Source organism: Nicotiana tabacum, chromosome 22, assembly GCF_000715075.1.
Source record: "Nicotiana tabacum cultivar K326 chromosome 22, ASM71507v2, whole genome shotgun sequence".
Lineage (NCBI taxonomy): Eukaryota > Viridiplantae > Streptophyta > Magnoliopsida > Solanales > Solanaceae > Nicotiana > Nicotiana tabacum.
In genome coordinates, this window is record NC_134101.1 from 127301223 (window position 1) to 127322015 (window position 20793).

The following is a 20793-nucleotide window of genomic DNA, read 5'->3' on the forward strand; positions in this document are numbered from 1 at the left end:
CTCAGAAAGTGTGAGGTAATTGCTTTTGGGATCCCACTTAGGTGTCAGGTTCCCAAAATCAAGTCCTCTTCTGTTTCTAATATGGTGTTCTTGTAGCCATGATAGTGCATCGGAGGACCTATTCCATTTACAGGTTCTGTCTAGCTCATGCTCTACCTTGATTAGATCCTCCTTTAGGATTCTTACCTGCTCATCCCTTTTATACAATTCATCTTTCATTTTTCCTAAATTTTCTTCTAGAGTGAGTTATGTGCGGTCAGCTGTCTTTTACCTATTCCTAATTTCAATTTTAAATTTTCAAATCTAAGTTCTAAGACAGTTGTGTCAAGTTCATGAACCTGGTATTCAACACAACATTTTTCACTTTCAGTTTCACTAGCCCTAAGTTCCAGGTTTTTGCGCTTAGCTTTTAAAACTACACACTCTTTTGACAGCTATTCCTTTTCATTATTTACATCCTTAGATTCATCAGTTAGCTCTAGGAGCAACTCAGATAACCTCTCCTTAAACAAAAATTTAATCTTGTCTTTGAGATGAGAAACACTTACCTCAGCTTCTTCATCAGATTCTCCAATAGCCATAAGTGTTCGTTCATCATCATCATTATTTGAGCTTTCATCTGAGCTATCTCCCCAAGAAGCGACCATAGCCTTTATTGTTCCTTTGCTATTGCTTTTCTTGGGTTGAACATGTTCCTTCGATCAGCTCTTTCCTTCTTCTATTCAATTTTCTATAGAGGGCAGTTCTTGATGTGGTGATTAGTCTTTCCACATTTGTAGTAGCCATCATTGGTTTGCTTCTCAAGAGCTTTTGATTTGTTGTAGCTTCCACTTCTTGAAGAACCATTTTCTCTCCTTAGATACTTCTTGAAGTTTTTGGTGATCATAGTCATTTCATCATCTTCCAGATCAGAACCTTCAATGATTCTGACAGCCAAACTTTTTTCCTTCATACGTACATACATCTTCATGGTCTATCTCCTAAGTTCATAGGCAGTAAGATTTTCAATTAATTCATCCAGTGGAAGAGTAGCAATATTCTTTGATTCCTGGATGGCAGTGATTTTACTCTCCCAAGTGATAGGCAAAACTCTAGTCAATATTGTTTGAACAAAAAGTATGAGACCTTTTGTTACACTAATTAAATAAGAAGATAAAGGGTAAATCCTAGTTAAGGATAATTAATTCTAGATCTGAGATGGATAACCTGAATAGAAAAATATAGTTGAGTACAAATGCTGGCAGTAGTTATGGTCGGATCTAATATTATGAAAAAGACCATGCATTAAATCACATTAAATGGCAATAAAATGTAAATAAAGGAGAATACTCACCCAATCTTGAGTGAGACGGATCCTCTTTCATCTGATAAAGATGAATGATAGACAAATACAAGAATCTTAAGGCCCATTTTTGATCTGGTAGGGAGTGTGGGATAATAGATAATCTAATCTCTTTAGAGAGATGTGTTTGTATTTTTTCTAGAGAGAGAGAGAAAGAGTCTGGTTTTTTAGATGTTCTCTGTTCTAGTTCCCTTTTTTCCCTTGTCTCTCATACTATTTATATGGGATATCCCAAGGAGCCCTAAATAGTACAATTAGAGAAAATATTTAGTAGAATATTCCCTTTGAAGATTCTAAAGCAAAACTAGTTGTTACTTCTATCTGTACTTCTCGACCTCGGCCTTGTTGTTAATCGCTGCTCAACCTCAACCTTGTTGTTGATCGCTGCTCGACCTCGACCTTGTTGATGATCACTGCTCGACCTCGGCCTTGTTGATGATCACTGCTCGACCTCGGCCAGACAGCACAATTCAATTCGCAGGTTACTCATGACAATTGTCTCCGCATGTCGAATTTCTCTGATTTGATTTTGACCCATACAAGTCCCTCCTCTTATCGAGGTTGTCTTTTGGTCAAGCTCAGTGAGCGGACTTCATTAATCGTGGTTTGAGAAATTTGGATGGGGAGGTCGAATAGTGAGGATCGTGGCTGAGAGTGCCGATCTTCAGGTCCAAGTGGTATACAATCGGGCTGAATTTGTGCAGAGTTCGACGAAGGCCAATGATTCGGGTGATGAGGAGACGGTAAAGTTGGAGAAGGCCAACGAGGCCAGGATGGCAGTTTTGGCAAGGATGGAAGCATCGGAGGAGGTCATCCACGTCCTCAGATCTGGACGGACGATTTTGCCCTTGTAAGATGCCTTTTTAGATACCACTTTTGATTTGGAATGCTATTTTTGTTGCTTATCTCTGATTCTATTTTTCTTTTTCTCGAATGTTTACCTTGATTGACGGTTTTAAAGGAATCGTTGGTAGGCATAATTCGAATGTGATCGAGTGTTAGTTAATTCGAGCGAGGTTGAATGCTGGTTAATTCGAGCGAGGTCGAATGCTGGTTAATTCGAGCGAGGTCGAATGTGAGTTAATTCAAGTGAGGTTGAATGTAAATTCAAGCGAGGTAGAATTAGAGTTAATTCGAGCGAGGTCAAATGTAAATTCGAGTGAGGTTGAATGTTAGTTAATTCGAGCGAAATCGAATTGGGTTAATTCGAGCGAGGTCGAATGTAGGTTAATTCGAGCGAGGTCGAATGTTGGTTAATTCGAGCGAGGTCGAGTGTGAATTCGAGCGAGGTCGAATGTGAATTCGAGCGAGGTCGAGTGTGAATTCGAGCGAGGTCGAGTGTGAATTCGAGCGAGGTCGAATGTGAATTCGAGGAAGGTCGAATGTGAATTCGAGCAAGGTCGAATGTGAATTCGAGCAAGGTCGAATGTGAATTCGAGCAAGGTCGAATGTGAATTCGAGCGAGGTCGAATGTTAGTTAGTTCGATCAAGGTTGAATGTTAATTAAATTCGAGTGAAGTCGAAAGTAAATTCGAGCGAGGTCGAATGTTAATTAATTCGAGCGAGGTTTAATGTTAATTAATTTGAGCGAGGTCGAATGTTAATTAATTCGAGCGAGGTCGAATGTGAGTTAATTCGAGCGAGGCCAAATGTAACCCGTAGTTACTTCGAACGAGGTCGAATATAACTTGTTTAATTGGTGCAGTGTCGCTTTGGTGAAAATGCGGGTGAGCTTCATGAAACTCATGCTTTGCCTACATATATCGGAGAGATTTACATGTTTTCTGGGTTGGCAATCCAGTCCCAGTCTATATGGTCTCTTGGCGTCTTCGAATATTTTTTCTTTATAATGTTCAGTATCAATTTATTTGAGGATTCCGCTTGCCCGTTGCCTGCTGGGTGGTACAGCATAGAGAGTATTCTTGTGATCTGCTACTTCTCAGAGAATTCAAAAACCTCTTTCTTGATGAGTTGGGGTTCGTTGTCGCAACTGATCTTTTTGGGGAGGCCGAAGCGGCACACCATATATTTTTTTATATGATAGCGATCGTTCCCTATTCGCGCATCTGGGAGAATGCTCCTGCTTCTATCCCACTTAGAAAATAGTGGAGGGGAGTGACCAATTTCCCTTCTCTGGTACTTCTCAGAGAATTCAGCGACCTCTTTCTTGATGAGTTGGGGTTCGTTATCGCAACTGATCTTTTTGGGGAGGCCGAAGCGGCACACCATATATTTTTTTATATGATAGTGATCGTTCCCTATTCGCTCATATGGGAGAATGCTCCTGCTTCTATCCCACTTAGAAAATAGTGGAGGGGAGTGACCAATTTCCCTTCTCTAGTACTTCTCAGAGAATTCAGCGACCTCTTTCTTGATGAGTTGGGGTTTGTTATCGCAACTGATCTTTTTGGGGAGGCCGAAGCGGCACACCATATATTTTTTTATATGATAGTGATCGTTCCCTATTCGCGCATGTGGGAGAATGCTCCTGCTTCTATCCCACTTAGAAAATAGTGGAGGGGAGTGACCAATTTCCCTTCTCTGGTTATGCTTTTAGTGGCCGCTACCACTTTGGCAAGGTCGTCTGCTTCGATATTCTGTGCTCGAGAGATTTGGTCGAGCTGGTCTTCATCGAACTCGGGTAACCGCTTGCAGATCTCGGCCAGGTATTTTTGCAGTCTTTGTTCCTTGATTTGAAAAGTCCCTATGACTTGATTGACAACGAGCTGAGAGGTGCATCATAGGATGATTCGTTTTGCTCTATACTCGAGTGCTAGCTTTAGACCCGCAATCACGGCCTAATCTCATGAATACCAGATATATTACGCTCCATCCAACTTTTAAATGCCTTTATATTGTTGTTGGCTACAAATTCAAGCAAGCTAGCAAAAGTTTCTTCAGTTTCAACAGTCAGATGATTCATGTTCATATTTGTAGTACAACAAATACCAAAGCCGATGGTGTAGAAAGATAATAATCTCTTTTCTAATAGCTAATTCAAGAGTGTATACTCTCATCTCATAATCCAACAAATTTGAGGTAATAAGAGCAAAGTGTATCCCTAGCAGCAGATCCCTAAACTTTCATATTCATCACTACATATATATGGGCTATGTATATAGAGAAAGAGAAAGTGGGTAAGAATTGATTTTTAGAGATCTAGAGAAAACTAAAATTATAACTAGAAAATCCCCACAGACGGCGCCAAATTGTTTGACCAAAAAGTATGAAACCTTTTGTTAAACTAATTAAATAAGAATATAGACGGTAAATCCTAGTTAAAGATAATTAATTCTAGATCTGATATAGATAACATGAATAGAAAAATATAGTTGAGTACAAATGCTGCCAGTAGTTATGGCCGGATCTAATAGTATAAAAAACCATGCAATAAATAACATTAAATGGCAATAAAATGTAAATAAAGGAGAAGATTCACCCAATCTTGAGTGAGGCAGATCCTCTTTCATTTGATAAAGATGAATGATAGACAAATACAAGAATCTTAGGGCCCATTTCGGATCTGATGAGGAGTGTGGGATGATAGATAATCTAATCTTTTTAGAGAGATGTGCTTTTATTTTTTCTAGAGAAAGAGAGAGTCTGCTTTTTTAGATGTTCTCTGTTCTAGTTCCCCCTTTTTCCCTTGTCTCTCATACTCTTTATATGGGATATCCCAAGAAGCCCTAAACAGTACAATTAGAGAGAATATTCAGTAGAATATTCTCTTTGAAGATTCCAAAGTAAAACTGGTTGTTACTTCTATCTGTACTGCTCGACCTCGGCCTTGTTGTTGATCGTTGCTCGACCTCGGCCTTGTTGATGATCACTGCTCGACCTCGGCCTTACTAGTCGACCTCGGCCAGACACCACAATTCGATTCGCAGGTTACTCATGACAATTGTCTTCGCATGTCAATTTTCTTTGATTTGATTTTGACCCATACAAGTATCTTTTTGACCTTTTCTTCTTCAGGAATAATCCTTCCAAAAGATTTTAGTTCATTTGTCAGTATAGCGAACTTTGTGTATATTTCTTGAATAGTTTCTCCTTTCTTCATAGTAAACTCTCATATTAAGAGTACATTAGGGTTCCTCTGGATCTCTTCACCGGAGGTGTTCCTTCGTGAGCCATTTGCAGTGTGTCCTAAATTTGCTTAGCAGTGGTGCAACCTTTGATTCTGTTGTACTCATCAGGACCAAGTCCACAGACAAGCTATTTCTTGGCTTTAGCATTCTTTTCCCACTTTCTCAAGTCCTTAGCAGTGCAATCAACTCTTGTCTTTGGCACATCTACTCCTTCAGCATTTTTCTTCAAGGTAGTCAGTGGACCATCAGTGACAATGTCCCAGAGCTCATAATCCTCTTCTATAATATGATCTCTCATCATGTTTTTCCACTAAAAGTAGTATTGGCCATTAAATAGTGGTGATCTAGTAGTGAATTGCCCTTCCCATTTTCTAGGTGGTGCACTCATGTTGTTGATATTCTCCTAAGGTGTAAGCTCTTCAAGGATAATCCACTCTAATACCAATTGATGTTTTATACTTCAATGTCACACAAGGAGGGGGAGGAGGGTGATTTGCGTGGTGTCCAATTTTCGCGTGCACAGATTATAGAAAAACTTGGTTCTTCTATGTGTTTCTTACAGTACTATTGCAGAAATAATAAATGCGGAAAGTAAAGAACACAAGTATTTTTACGTGGAAAACACCCGGCTCAAAAGGTGAAAAAATCACGACCTACTACTCAGTAGGATTTTTTCCAACACTTCATTAAATTACTGAGCCAAAACAGCATTTACAAAATTCTTTGTAAACCTAAGGATTACCTCTAATACCATTATGGCAACCAGCCTCTAACTGTTGCGACAACTTCAAGTTAACTCTAACTTGAATACTCAGAGTACCTAATACAATTGCTTCTAGATAAAGCTAAAAGGTACAATTTGAAAACACCTACTACAATGAAACTAAAATAAAAGACAAACACTTAGAACTGGTTCTTCTATCTGGTTCATGTAGCTTTAGGTTCGCACACTTGAATTACACAAGAATTGCTTGCAAAATGTCTTACCATTTTGCTCTCAACTCACGTTTAACTTCAGCTTTTGTGTGTGCCTGTAAAGTGAGAACATCTTGTAATTTATAGAGTTAGTAGAATAGGAAATAACTAGAGTTTCAATGCTATACTCTTCCTTGATGGAAGAGTTCTAGTTATCTTCAACTTCTAACCCTTCTCTTATCTTAGATAAAGTTCTCTTCGAATAAGGAGTCCTTCTCCTTATCACTTATGCAACCTTTTCTGTCAGGAGATATTAGTTATAACAACTTAGGCTTATCTTCTTCACGTGCAGCCCTTATGCTCGAATTTGTCCGTGTCTATGTACATTGTGTATGGACCTGGTTCATGCTTGAGGTCCTTTGTCAATCATTAAAACAAACTTCACTTGGGTCAACACCAAGCCTTTCCTTCTCCTTTTCACTAGCTATTCCCAGCTCTATAAAACAAAATATAATGAAAATGAAGATACAGAAGGCAATGAGTTCCTATAATTACTAAGAAGAACAACCTGTACACATTGCAAATTAGCTTTTTCCTTTTTTAATTCTTTTATTCTTGTCTAACCAAAGCGAAATTGGTGTCCTTTTCCTTTCCTCTTTGCATGTGATAGGTCACCCTCCTAGCTTTTCCATCCAAGCATGGAAATGATGCTTTTGTTCTCTTTTCTCCTAACTCTACATATATAATACTACATGACAAATATTGTCATATGGTTGTGCACACAATCAGAAAATATTGAGCAAAGCCGTTGGCTGAAGAATGAGGCAAATTATCCGTAATATAATTCAAATGATGGCTGACTGCTAAGCTCACTCTGGCCTCACGGGGCGAGATCCTACGGTTATCATGGATAAAACTATCACTTTTTTAAATTCAAAATAAAAGGGCACCTCGTTATTATGAAAATGCCAGCCTTTGTCTTTCGCACTCCATAGCTCTAGCTCTGAGAGGAGGTCTTGATTATTAATTTCAACTGCTTGAACTGGAGCTCTGCCCATTGGTCTCCAAATAAGTTTTTTAATAATAGTCAAAAGCTATCTTAAAACCACAAATAAGTTGCCATAAAGAGCTTAAACGAGATATCACTGGCCTGCTTTACCTAGTATTATTATCATTAAGAACAGGCGCATCAGCTCTCTTTTTGCCTATAATCACAAAGAGACTACCAAGTAGTAATTAGTTCACTTAGGATCCTTTGCACAAGTTTTGAATGATATTAGTACAACTTGGTAACTACTCTGTGAATTATATGAACACAAGCAGAACCAACCCACGCCCCTGCAAAAAGAATATATGACTTTATTCAGAACAGTTCTTTGAAGGTCCCGATAATTTCTGAACTTTGGCAACTGACACTCCGTTTAGATCATTGTTCTACATCGTTTTATAATATATTGTATTGTGTTGTATCGTATTGTATCGTATCGTTTTATGAATACAATGTTTGGATAGATTGTATTGTTTGTTATTGTTAAATAATTTTTTGCTGTTTAGTTTGACTGCATCGTACTATACTGTAACTGATAAGTATACTAAAATACCCTCAATTGTTTAAATATTAAATTTATCAAAAATTATGCATAAAAATAATTTTAAAAAACAAAACAGAAGAAGGCAAAACACTTTAAGAAAGTAAAACAAAGGAGTGAAACAGAAGAAGGCAAAACAAAGGAGCACAGCTAATTAGAATTGAGTTAAAAGCAAATTAAGAGAAAAAAATAAAACAGAAGTCAGCAAAACACCTTTAACGTTGGCGGCAGAAGTTCTGGAAAAAAAAATAAAGTAGGTTATAGGTTGAATATTTGGAGTTAAAATAGCAAAAAAAGTTAAAAGATAAAATATAATTGTGAAGTAATAAGTTAAGGCATAATTGAAAAGAAAAATAGGAAACAATCCCACCACACCAAATCGGTTGTTTCAAAAAAGGGGACTTTTCATTGTTCCCGAATAATGGACTTAACAATACAATACCACCAACTTTAATGTAATAATCAAAACAAACATTGTTTTGGGATAACAATACAATACGATACAACGGGGAATAACCATCCAAACAAGCTGTGAGTTTCAAATAGGGATTTTTTCATACCTATACAAAATTAGAAACTTTATTACAAAAAATGTCCATGTTTACATAATTACCTGACTTACCAATGTTTAGTCTACAAAATATATACAATCCACCTTAAAAGGCTCACAAATCCATTATTTGTGTCTTTAATCAAGCGAATTAGTTACATCATTTTCCTTTTTTCTCTCCTCTCTCTCTCTCCCCTTTTATTTCCAAATTGATATATTTAGGGGTGGTTTGGTAGGATGTATAAGAATAATGTGGAATAAGGTATATTAGTAATGCATGGATTAGTAATGCATGTGTTAGTAATGCAAGCATTAGTTGTGCATATATTATTTCTTATCTACTGTTTGGTGTGGTGTATTAAAATTATAATGCATTGCATTATTTTTAAGAAAAATAGTTGTTTACAAAAATGTCCTCCATATTCTCTAGCTTTAAAGGACTTTAAGGACAATTTTGTCTTTAAACATACTAATGCATGCATTAATAGCTTTGGTATTACTAATGTCATAGTTTTCTATGCATTACTAATGCATAGGATAATACCAAGTATGATGCATAACTAATACGAGTATTAGTTATACACATATTGAAAAAATGTACCATGCAAGGTATTAGTAATGCATAGAACTAATGTTTGCATTATTTTTTCTAATACCTCCTACCAAATGACCCCAGGAATTTAGATTTAGTAATACGTCATTCTATGGCTACAATACCTGTCAATATTTCCTTCATGAAAACTGCTTTAACACTCCTCGTTTTCTCAATCATTCATCTCATCCTTCCCATCCTTTGACTCTTCTGCCAATTCCAACTTACTCGGTCCGTTCGTATATTTGCACAGCTTGTGGCTCTGCTGGTAATGGATTTTGCTTTAGGTGTGCTTGTTGCGAATTTGATATCCACTTGCAGTGTGCATCTTGTCCAAGCTCAATACTTATTGACGAACATCCACATCAATTGGGGCTCCACTTCGGTTCTCCTTATGATGATAAGAGTATCGCATATATTTGTGATGTCTGCAATGTAATAATGAACATCGACAATATGGCTTTACTACTGTGCTGGTTGTGATTTTGCATCTCATTTGCACTGTGCAATTAGTCCTGAAGTTTTTCAAATGCCTCCACTGTTAGTGATTTCGAGACTGAGGGGATCGAGCATGTAAATAGCTGATTTAACCAAATTCAACATATTGACACAAAATATAAATATACATAGTATTTACATTATTATTTCTACCAAGTTAAATACAATTACAATATCATACAACTTGGATAATATTTTTATTTAAATTTTATACAATATGTCTTTTGTATATTTTGTATCTGATTTATACATAATAAAAATAAATTTCATACAACTAATTATATATTATACAACTTTTATATATTATTTCTACCCAGTTATATACAACTACAATATCATACCACGTAAATATAATTTTTATACAAATATTGTTCAACCTTCATATAATATTTAAATATATATATATATATATATATATATATATATATATATATATATATATATATAAACAAACAACATAATACAATTTTTCTACAACTATATTACAATTTCGTAAGTATAATGTATGTCATGTCTTCTTCTTCTTCTTCGAGGTTTAACCTGAAATTCAGCCAAAATCAAGTCTAATCTTCACCAAAACACCCTCAAAATTGAGATATAAACTCCAAACCATATTCCCAATTGTTTGCAACAACACTCAATCCAAACAAATAATAATTTTTGAAAACTCAAATTCGAATTCAAAGCTTCAAAGCTTTTTAATGACTGTCAATGATGGAATTGCTACTCTCTTTTTCTTTGCTTTACACTACTGGAATTAGGAATTGAGAGATAGAGAGAGACGTACAGAGAATTCCCAATTGTTTGTAACAACACCCAATTCAAACAAATAATGTTTTTTAAAAACCCAAATTCAAATTCAAAGCTTCAAAGCTTTTTAATGGTTGTCAATGGTGGAATTGTTGCACTCTTTTCATTTGCTCTACTTTACTGGACCGGATTGAGAGATAGAGAGATACGGAGAAAAAAAAACCGCAGGGGAGAAAGAGAGAGAGAGAGAGACGAAGAAAGAGAGCGCATGAGGGAGAGAATAAGGATGAGAAATAATTGATTCTTAATAAAAAAGGTTACCCATTTAATTCCTAAATTGTATATAATTGGTAAATTTGTATATATGAGGTAATTAAATTGAAACTTGAGTAGGGAGGGTAATAAAGTTTCCAATAGTGTATAGGTATGTAAAAGTCCCTTTCAAATACATTTTTGGTTCGTTCATACAAGAAGCCTAAAAAGGGAATATATGGTTAGACATGTTACACCCCATATTTTAGTACGTAAAAGTACACCATAAATTGATGAAAGCTCGAAAATGAGATGTTACACCTTGCATTTTTGTACGTTAAAATTTCGTCGTAAATTAATCGACGTATGTTCGGGAATGAGATTATAAGAATTATGTTATTTTAAACAAGTATTGAGTAAATTCGTGAAGGTGAGAGGGTGAGCAAATCGAAAAAAATGAATTTTTGTCGAAGTTTGATATTTTGGGATGAAATATGGCCCGAACTAAAATATCCGGTATTTATGGACTAGTGTCATACAAGGTACCACATTACCATAATAGTGAAGTGTATAAAGTATGTTAAAAGTAAGTAGTATTTAAGTAGTTTGAGATAATTCTTAATAATATGAATAATTGAATAATTATGGATTTCTAGCGGGAGATTAACTATGCAATTAAGCATATTTTGATAAAGATTGATGGGCTGATGTGACAGCTAGTTAAAGCCCAAGTTAATGACTTTTAAGTCATGTAACTTGGTGGCACAATTAGAGGATGAGTGGCTTAGTCATCCCCTGAAGTGGGGCCACAACCAAAAGTCTTAAGATATATCATCATTAGTGTGGAGAATGGAGATGCGTGTGCTAGTAACGTTGGCATTCTCAAATGAATTCATATTCCTACATTATTATTGTGGAGGTGTATTGCTAGTAACAAAGGCATTCACAAAATGGAATGGTCTTTAATTCATAACATGGAATTCATATGAAAATTTCATAACGCTACATGAATCAAATTCTCAACATGAATTCATAACTCTTGGAATCAAATTCTCAACATGAATTCATATGAAAATTTCATAACGCTACAGCAGCGTGATATTTGCGATTCTAAGGGAGTACAATGCAATCTTTCTCAAGAATATCATACGGATTTTTCCCTACTTCGATTCGTCGTTACGTGATTTGTCGCAATCGACGTGTGTTAGAGGGATTGTCAAGAGAATCGACTCAAGTATGTTAAAACTATCCTTTCTTTTCTTTTGTCATGATCTATACAACATAAATGAAACGACGAAATGCACAACTTCCATACATGGCTCTATTCATAGAAGTATTAGAGGTGCATATGTTCTTGAAATTCTCATGTGTCTTATTATTACATCTTCTGTTCATGGGTATCAGAAAAATACGTAAGTTGAAAAAAGTTTACTTCATTAATATTACTCAAAGGCATAATGGTCTTATGACATTCCGAGAGATTTGTTGACGTACTTCTCATGCATTACATTCATTTATACATGTACATTGACCTAGGGGTGGGCATATATCGGGTAAAATCGATAACCCGAACCGTTAATTATTTATTGGGTTATCGGTATTGGGTTAACGGTTCGATAACGGATAAAAAAAATTATTGAGTTATCGGTTCGGGCACGATTTGGCAATTCTATTATTGGGTAAATAGATAATCTAATAAGGGTTAACTAATTTACTAGTTTGCCCTGGAGTATATACATACTGATACTAGGGTTTCATATACATATTCACTTCTCAGTTCTCCGCCTCACACCAGTTCTACGCCAGTCCGCCTCAGGGCTCACGGCACGCCCTCACCAGTCACCAGTTCTCCGCCTCACGGCTCACCTTCCTACGTTCAAAGGGTATTTTCCTCTTGCTTTTTACGAATATATTTCCAAATCCTCTCATATTTCTTCTTTTTTATTTCAGTTCAGTTTTACTTTTTTATTTTCCTCTCATTTTTCTTGCTAGGTATTTTTAACAAACTGCATAATTTAATTGTCTTTTGCCCTAAAAAGAAACGTTAACTACTACAGAGTAGTAATTTTTTAGAAAGTTTCTATACAAAGGGAAGCGGGTTTGGCAATGGCTTTTGTGAATCCAGTTTATGAAGTGATTTTGTGAAGGCAGTTACTGCTTGTGGATTAGATGGCTTGTGGTTTTGGCAGTGACTTTTGTGGCATTAGTGGTGCCTAATTTTGCTGATTTCTTGTCACTTGTTGGGAGCAGTGTGTGTATTATTTTGGGGTTTGTTTTGCCTGCTTTATTTCACCTGATTGTGTTTAAGGATGAGCTAGTAAAATTCCGGAAAAATTTTAGTGTTATCTTGTGTCGAATTTTTATGTGTTTCATTTTAAGATTTTGTTGCCTCGCTTCTTGATTTCTTTTAAATCAAACTTACAGTGACACAAACGCTTGGCTGTAAATATCATGATTGATAAAGTGATTGGTGAAAGTGGAGCTTCTAATTTAAATGCAACAGCACAATCTCAATCAGTTCAATTGAAAGTAAAGAGACAACGAAAAAAGAGGTCTGTTGCATGGGAACATTTTGACCAAATTATTGATCCGGAAGGGAATCAAAAGGGTGTATGTAAACATTGCAAAAAAGAATATTTTGCCGATTCAAAAGAAAATGGTACAAAATCACTCCTTACACATATTAAGGAGTGTGAGTTAAAACTTTGGTATATATTCCTTCTCATAGATTTTACCAATCTTGGAAACGAACCCTGTGATGATGATGTGTAGAACCTTAGATAGTTGTGAGTTAAAACTTTGGTAAGTTAATTACTATTCAACTTATATAACACATAGTATGATTACAAATATTACTTGACTTAATATATTTTCTTTTTATGTTTAATAGGTGTAACTAGGGGTGTTCAAACCAAACCGGAAAACCGCCAAACCGAAAAACCAAACCAAACCGATTAAACCCGACTAGGTTTGGTTTGACTTGGTTTGGTATTGAGTAAAAAAACCCGAACCAAACCGACATATAAATATATAAATTTTATTTATATTTTTAAGACTTTATAGTGATTTTTCTTTAGAAAATATAGAAATATTTGGGATCCTCTCATGTATTAACCTTGAAAGCGTAAATTAACGAAAAATTATTGTTAGACGACTAAGAAAATAACTACAATGTGTTACTAAAAAAAATCCTCTCATTAGAATATTTTAATAGAACTTATGTTTGTCAATTTTTTCCATATTTACTAAACATATATTCACTTATCAAAGCTTTATCTATAATTTTAATAAAGTAAGATTGAAATAATATTCATGTAACAAAAAAACCCGAAAAATCCGACAAAACCGAACCAATCCAAACCGATATAATTGGTTTGGTTTGGTTTTGATAAAAATCGAATCAACCCGGTCCATGTACACCCCTAGGTGTAACCATGCCTCGACTTTGTGGTCTCAAAGCTATCTCACATGTTTGGAGTCACTACGAAAGGATTGAAGAAGGTGATAATGGATGGTGGAAAGTAAGATGTAGTCATTGTCATCTTATTTTACGTTACAATGCACGAGAAACTGGTACTAAGTCCTTAATGAGGCATGTTAAGCGTTGTTTGGAGCGCAATTTGGTGAAGCCTATAAGGATTAAATAGTTGTTATATGGTTTACTTAAATTTGAATTATTAGTATTATGTTTGGATGTTGGACTTGTTAATCTTAAGGTTGCTACTACTTTGTATTTTTATTAATGTGTTTGAACTATTACTTTGGATTGTTTGTAGTATTGAACTATTAGTTGAAGTGTTGTTTCTATTGTCTTATGTTGCAGAGAATCTGTTTTATAAAAGCTATCTCAGAAAAAAGGAAAAGCATTAGTAGGGCCTTACCATCACAATGATTAGTGTTTATAGCTTATCGTTGGCCCCGTTTTACACAGGAAAAATTCTTCTTAAATAATAGGGTATCTGGGAAAGCTGATTTCCAGTTTACGCATTTTAGCATGTTAGTGAATATGGTGTTGCTATTGTTTTGCTTTTTCTCAGATGTTTGAACACTTAGGAAGTGCATAATAATATCAATGGTTTTCAAGCAACTATAAAATTGTTTTAAAAAAATTCTACAACATAAAACAAAATTGTTCTCATATGCAGAATCTATTTTAGTTTTACCTTATCAGGTAAATCGATAATGATCAATAACTGATTAACCTATAACCGATAACCAATATCTTATTGGTTTATCATATTTATAAATCGATAGCCGATAGGCAAAATCGATAATATTCATAATCGACTCGACTGATACCCACCCCTACATTGACCCATGACCAGATGACGTTATATACGCGTATATACGCACATTATATGTATATGGGATATGGGAAAAGGTTACGGCGTTATATACGCACCACCACCTGATCAGCTGTTATACATTGATGATTTGCCCACATTGGCCGAGATGAGATTATGGGATGCCCTTAGAGGTTTGATGATGTTATGAACACATGTACCTATGCACGACATGACATTCATACGCATATGCATGACACTAAGTATTTTATGATTTACAGAGTTATCTAGACTTACAGGTCGAGTCATGTACTCCATGTTTCTTCCACGTCTACTATATACGTATTTATGTGTCTTACATACTCGGTACATTATTCGTCTTTTGTTGGGGACACTCCATTCATGCCTGCAGGTATAGAAAATTAATTTGACGAGACCTCATAGTAGACGAGGTAAGCATTCAGCGAAGGATCGGTAAGACTCCACCTCATTCGGTATGCAGCCGAGTCTCTAGTCATCGTGTTAGAATTTTGCTACAGACTTATGGGTAGGCCGGTACCCTGTCTCATTTGATGTCAAATATTCTTAAAGGCTTTCATAGACACCTAGGACTCCATAAACCTGAGGCTCTGATGCCAAGTTTGACACGACCCATTTTCTGAACAAGCCGGGACCGGCACTCGATCGCTAAACATGACCGAGCGAACCATCTCTGTTTATCAAATCTATTATAACTTCAAACTTTATATGCAACAAGGCAATACTCTAACCACATACTTTTAATTAATTTAAACATTTAAATAAATCAACTTCAAAACTTTATCCATAGTAACCAATGAAATACTGCTAAGTTATTATCAAAAACATCTGAATCTTAACTCAACGACTATGTCTATGAAGCCTCTACTGATAAACTGACGCACTGCTCAGGACATGAGATTTCCTGGCCAGTTCTCTTAGTAACAAAGAAATAACTAAAAAAAGATGACTCTAAGGAATACTCCACGAACAAAAGCGGAGCTCACCAATAGCACTGGAAGAGAAGGAAGTCCTAACTTGTAGTCTGCTCGCCTGCAAATCCGGTTCCTACGTTGTACCGCAGACCAATGTAGGTTCCCAAAAGAGAACGTCAGTACCATCCATTGTACTTAGTGAGTCTCAACAACAGGGGGCGAAACTTTAATAACATATACATTATGAGCAAAGGCTCTAAATGCATGTAAAACATAAAGCTTATAAGAATAATTCTAAATAATTGCATAATAGCAATTTTTGAATATTCTAAAAGAAATTCTTTTCTTTTTCTTTCTTAACAAAAAATATACTTCACTTTATACTTTGGGAGTTCCAACTATCCTGACTTAATTCTGTCTCAGTCACCGTGTGATCGGCACGGGTTCGATCCCAACCTGATCGAATAGGCCCAATCCACGAGGTGTCACTTCATGGTTCTCAGCGCTCATGTCTCACACCTTAGCATGACTAAGTAAATTCTCAGCAATGAGACCCTCGGCTCGTGTGCTCCCTACTTTGGCACAAGTAGTTTCAGAAAGTCAACGCCTTGGTCAGGACCCTAGGCCTGGACGATGACCCCTTCTTAGAATAAAGGATACTCCCAAAAATCTTTTCTTTCTAAAACTTCTTCTTGTGACTTTTTAAGTCTAAATCTTTTATACATACTCATACGGGTATCCTTAAATGTAAGGCATGTCATAAGAATGAAATAAACATTCAAAAGTATTTACAAAGGTTCTTGATCCTTCATGAATTTTCAACATAAAGGTGGCATATCAGAATAACATAAAAATCTGAAATTTATGCACATATATCTAAATAATCATCTAAACTTTAGCTAGAAAATAATTCTAAGCTAATAGGCACTTACTACTCCAATTAAGTATATATTAACTCTTTTATGCAATTCATCAAACACCTTGTGTGCGTGCTTTTGTGAGTTAAACCACTTTAGTAAAGAGTTATATCAACTCACCTCAATACTCCTCGAGCCAATACGTAGACCCCAGTCCAATTTATACTCGTCAAACAATTGATTCTACAACAACCCGTGCATTTTAATTAATATCAAAGTTTCACACCTAAACATGGGATTTACTATTGATACAGAGAAAGAATTGAATTAACTATTCAATTCTTACCTATTACTACTGTATGGTAATTGAGAATAGGGAATTTTATATACCTGAGTTCAAGAATAAGTGAGTTATGAAGAACCCTAGAATTTTCCATTGCTTGCGTGAGTATCTCGCTGAAACGGCTTCTGTTTCTTGAACTAGTATTTAATTATACCTACTTTTAATAATTAATAATACTAAAGTTATTAATATTTCCCTAATTGTATATCCAATTAATTATAAATAGAGAAGTAACTCAAAATTAATCACACGGGTTTAAATCCGTAATAGAAGTATAATTTAAGTTTTTTTAAAAAAAAATTAAGTTATATATTTAGCGTGTCTTGAAACTTTTATAAATTTGAGGAGTGCTACAATCTTCCCTCCTTAAAAACTTTCGTCCTCGAATGTTGCTAGGGCCTTATTCTTAAGCTAACAATCATTTCTTAGGTCCTTGAACCTCTTAAGTTTACTTAGCACTACTCACTCTTCCAAGGGATTCAAAATTTTGGTTAACTCCCTAAATTTTCAAAAATTTCGGCAGAATTTCCCTTATAAATTGTGTCACACCTCCTTTTTCCGCCCCCGCGAGGGTACAAGGAGTTTTTTCCAATTAAAGGACAATCGAAACGGGATTTATTTATTATTTCAGAGTCGCCACTTGGGAGATTTAGGGTGTCCCAAGTCACCTATTTTAATCCCGAATCGAGGAAAAGAATGACTCTATATTACAGTCTGCGTACCAGAAATCCGGATAAGGAATTCTGTTAACCCGGGAGAAGGTGTTAGGCATTCCCGAGTTCCGTGGTTCTAGCACGGTCGCTCAACTGTTATATTCGGCTTATTTATCTGATTTTTAATACAATTATGAACCATGTGCAAATTTTATCTTTTACCGCTTTATTATCATTATTTTTAGGAATGTGAACATCGCTTAAAACATATCTTTGGATTGTGTCACATGAAATGCACCCACAATCCGAAACATATTTTATTTGATGTTTTAGGATTTAGATTTGGGTCGCATGAAATGCGCATCCGAGTTTAAGAAGGTAAAATTAATTAAATCGCGCCTAAAGAGTCTAGCGCGTCATTATCTTTGGGGAAGGAAGTGAAATTCACTAAACAATCCATCCCAAATTCTAAGTAATTTTTTTTAAATAATTAAATAAATAAATGAGATTGGAGAATCCTGTAAATTTGTATATTATTTACATCTATTTATTTTTAGCGAAATCCTTCCTTATTTTAAGAATATCCCTTAATGACTACCCTTTTATTATTACTAAGTTTATCTATAAATATAAAATCAATATCTACATTCTTGAAAATAACATATTAAATAGAAGAGAAAAACAAATATTAACAGAAAGTAATAAAATTATAATCATAAATACAATATGGAATTGTCGAAAAATAAAATAAAAATAAAATAAAAAATTATCCCATAGTTGGATTAAAATTCAAATTGTTAGTAAGACTTAAGCTTATTGAAACTAATTATTTACAAATACTGAAAATTGAAAGAAAGAAAAAAAACTTGATTATTAAACCATATTTCTAAAAAAATTTAACAATTTAACTTTAACTAACTTTGTTTTAATTCACATCATGTCCTAATACTTGTTCGCAAACTAATTCATGTTTTAACTGAAATTGACTACATGATTCCGATTAACTTATCGCTGACGAAAAACCTTATGAATAAGGAATTTAGTTAATTTTTGCCAAACTGATTCAATAACGCCATTTTTATGTTATTTTTCTATTTTTTTTATTAAACGGTTTTAATTAATAATCAGGCTTAAATATATTTCCTAATAATCTGGTTAAGGCGTTATTTAATATGTCGCTATAATATGCCTAGTTATGCCAATGACAGTGATTTACAGAATAATAATACATGAATAACCTAAATACAATACAAAAAATTAAATTAAACTAAATTAAAAAATTAACACTCCATTCGTTATTTCAGCTTACAAAATGCCAAAATTACAGTTGTGTACCTGATATTGTCAATATAAGAAGAAGAAAGTCAGCAACGTAATACGTAACACAGCAACATCAACAATAACCAGCAATAACCAGCCAACGAAAATCCCAGTGACAGCTTTGAAAAATTCAAAATAAAATCCAGGAATGCCGAAAATAATGGACAGAAACCAAGGGAAATTTTCAGATTTTTGAAAGGCTAGTTAATCTTCAACCCTTAATTTCTACACCTGTATACCAGAATATTTATCAGGTGTGTACTACTTTCTCTTCTAATTTTCAACTTTTTTTTTTTATTTTTTCTTTGTATGTTTTTCTTTTCTTGAGAGTTTCAATGTTTTTTTTTTCGGAATAAATGTTCAGCTCTTTTTTCCTTTCTCTGGTTTTTTTTTCTCTCTGTCGTATCTTTTCCTGTCTGTGTATTTCTCCCCTTCTTGTGTTCAAGACTTCACATATATATATCCCATCCCATAAATCAATTAAAATCAATCCCTTTCTCTACCAAACCCATTATCTTCCCACTCATCCCCATTACATTAAATAAATATATCACACCACCCCATTATATTTTGTCCCCCATGCCTAACATAAAATAATGCAAGATTCCCCTTTAAATTAAATCTTGTCCCCCCTTTATATTAAATAATCATATCACAACCCACCCCATTTCATTTTGTCCCCCATGCTTCAAATAAACAATTACAAAATGTACAATTCCTAAACTACCCCTTCCGACCTTACTGAAATTATCAAACTACCCCTGAACGTATTACAAATTTACCAAACTACCCATCAGCTATAACACATCAATTAATCAAACTTAACCAAAATATAGACAATATGATCAATTTTTAACAATGTTCAAACAACAATATGAACATGGATGAACATCATAACAACAATATCACATGAACATGATTTTAACAACATTTCAACAACAAGTCACATGAACACAAATTGAACAACCAAGAACAACTAAAATTTGATTGAACAATATTTTAGCAACAAACAATCCTATTTTCGGATTCAACACCAACAACAAACAAAGTATGAAGATTTCTAAATTCAATCATATTGAACTTAAAATCAACTCTAACAACATTACAACAAACAATTCTTATATTAAACTTTAAACAAGATTATGAGAACAATTCAAGAAATAATCATAAATGGTAAACAAGAAATCACACTATACAAAATTCGGATTCAAGATCATCCAAACAAAGTATGAACATGAATGAAAATATTCAATAACCATAACAAACAAACTTTGTTCAAACTTCGAATTAAACTTAAACAGAACAAATAAACACATTCAAATTACTAATCTTCAACTAATCAATTAAATCCAACCAAAATTATAACAAAGATATATGATCCAAAATTAAGAAGCAAAACATAACTTCACATTAAATTACTAAATAAAAAAACGAAACTTCAAACAAAGATGAACATGAATTAAACAATGTTAACAATTTCTGAAAATACGTTTAACACATGAAACAAATTGAAGAAACAATTAATTTAAAACTTCAATTTGAATAACAAACATTAAACTAACAATTCCTTTTTTTTTACAAAAATGAATAAAATTAGAATGAAATAAACATGAAAAACAACTAATTAATTTCCCATTTAAATCTGAAAATTAAATTATCAAGACACATGAAGCAAACTAAAAATTAATTCAAACGATAAACATGTACAAAACAAAGATTGAACATTTATCGATTTTTATTTCGAGAAATATAAAACGAAATATGGACAAAATAAAACTCAAAACCAACTAACCGGAGATGAATCAACG